The sequence below is a fragment of the Coregonus clupeaformis genome, chromosome 36, assembly GCF_020615455.1.
Source record: "Coregonus clupeaformis isolate EN_2021a chromosome 36, ASM2061545v1, whole genome shotgun sequence".
Classification (NCBI taxonomy): Eukaryota; Metazoa; Chordata; class Actinopteri; order Salmoniformes; family Salmonidae; genus Coregonus; species Coregonus clupeaformis.
The window spans coordinates 1,585,889-1,588,151 of NC_059227.1; the positions used below are offsets into that span (position 1 = coordinate 1,585,889).

Genomic DNA, 2,263 nt, shown 5'->3' on the forward strand with positions numbered 1-2,263 from the left:
GCCATAATCTGTTTAATATCGAATTATTACTCTGCATGTAAGTGTACATGCAGCTACCGCCGCTGTAAAGTACTTGCTTGGCAAGCTGTGTAAATACACATACAAATGGTTCACTCTCAAGTTTATAAACCAAGACATCCTTATACATAAAAATGGTTCACTCAGGTTTATAAACCAAGACGTCCATGCAAGTTTTTGTACATACCAGGATGGCCGAGTGGTTAAGGCGTTGGACTTAAGATCCAATGGACATGTGTCCGCGTGGGTTCGAACCCCACTCCTGGTAGAATATTTTTCTCAAGGAATTCTGTGAAATTAGAAGCATTTACATCTTTCATGAACACAAAAATATGCGGCATTGCTATTCAATTGAAGGGTTAGTATTGTAGGCAGATGCTCTACACAACCATAGTGTATTGCTTGTAACATGCTGCAGTCAGTTTGTAGCAATAAACACAGTTAGAATGTTACAACGTAATTCGGCACCATTTTCAGTGTGTTAGATTGTAACATAATATCTGATAGTTGGGGTACTGTTATTTTTACACCTTTATGTCGTATAAGAAGCAGTTTAATATATTATATGACTGTTTATTTCTCGTTTATGTCAAATGATAAAGCGTATATGGCTACCTCCTACTGGTCAATGTAATGTATTGTCTTGATTAACTACGACGTAATAATGTTGTAATAACAACGGGTTATGATGTTTACAAAAAAATGTGTAAATTGTGCTTATTGTTCAAATACGTAACGTGCACTTGACTATTACTATTTTACTCCTGAGCATCATTCATGCCACATCTCTGTTTAGAAAAACGTTGGTTTATTTTATCAGCAGTGATTAAATGACAGGACAATGTCCTCTTTTGGACACAAGGGGTCCCTAGAACTCCTTTATGTGTAGGCCCGTAATACATGCCCATTCAATTCGATAATTTTCAGGCCAGGGGCACCACAGCATTTACGTTACAATAATTAGAGCAGTATTATATATCTCAGACAGTAACACTTTATCCTAGGTTTCCATATATCTATGTAACTACACAGTAATAAAATAACTGTTAACAACATTGTATTAAATGGTAGTTTTGTAAATACATGTTAATATGTAATACCTATTGCAATATCTGATACAGATACTGCTACCGGTGTATTCAAAGTTTAATATCAAATGTTGACTAATTTCATGCAGGATTTAGCATTTGAGAGCATTTGTCAGCTGCTTATAGCATTTGGCCTATGGTTCTTTTCCCTACAAATAAGCTCTCTCTCCAACTGGTTTATAGGTCAGGTTGGGTCTTACATTCCGTCTTCTTTTTGGAGTCCTCCTCTCTGATCGGCTGATCGGCTCACTTTACCTGTGCTGTTACCTGAAACCTGCGCGAGGGCCATGTGGAGCACTAATTTGTACAATCGATCCGGACAACGGCCTACAACGGAAGAGCAACAGCTCCACGTCACTAAAGCCACTGGGGGTCCAGGCAGAGACTGTTTTTTAGATTTCCATTACTCAATCACAGCCAGCAAGTGTTGCCTTTTGGCCTTTAATATCAATTAGACATAAGTAACGTGCCCCCCCCCCCCCCTAAGAACAATGTCGATTGGCTGACACAAAAATGTTTGGTAAAAATGAGGTATGTGTTTGATGGTCATACTTAGGCAAACAAACTATGAAGGGAAATAAGTGGATTCAGTTTACACTTTTTTTTTTTTTACTCTTAACAGTTAAAGTTTTGGTGTATTATTTTACTTAAATAAATCAAATATTGAAACAAAATGATATTGCACATCTCACTATTAATATCCTCATTATGATGAGGAATTGATGTAAGGTCCCTCTTCATTTTCATGCCAAATCATGTCCAAATCATCCTACAGTATATATAAAATGACTGTGTAACTCAATGACGTTGGACATGATTAGGAAGATGCTAATTTAGGTACCATTGCTTGTATTGGATTGCTGGGGGAGGGGGGCAGTTGCTCCATTAGAGGAGGGGCCAGTTGCCCCCAACATACTCACCTTAAATTTTAATTCTTTATTAATGGAGTACAATTTTCCTATCTAAACAAGTGGATTATTTATCTTTAGGCTCCCTTAATGAGATATACAGTGGGGAGAACAAGTATTTGATACACTGCCAATTTTGCAGGTTTTCCTACTTACAAAGCATGTAGAGGTCTGTAATTTTTATCATATGTACACTTCAACTGTGAGAGACGGAATCTAAAACAAAAATCCAGAAAATCACATTGTATG

General features: G+C 37.1%; 1 non-coding gene across 1 annotated transcript; it reads left to right on the plus strand.

The window, feature by feature from the left end:
* The first annotated feature begins 203 nt into the window (after positions 1-203).
* On the plus strand, positions 204-286 carry trnal-uaa. The gene has a single exon. It is a non-coding gene; the product is annotated as a tRNA-Leu (tRNA).
* Positions 287-2,263: the final 1,977 nt, after the last annotated feature.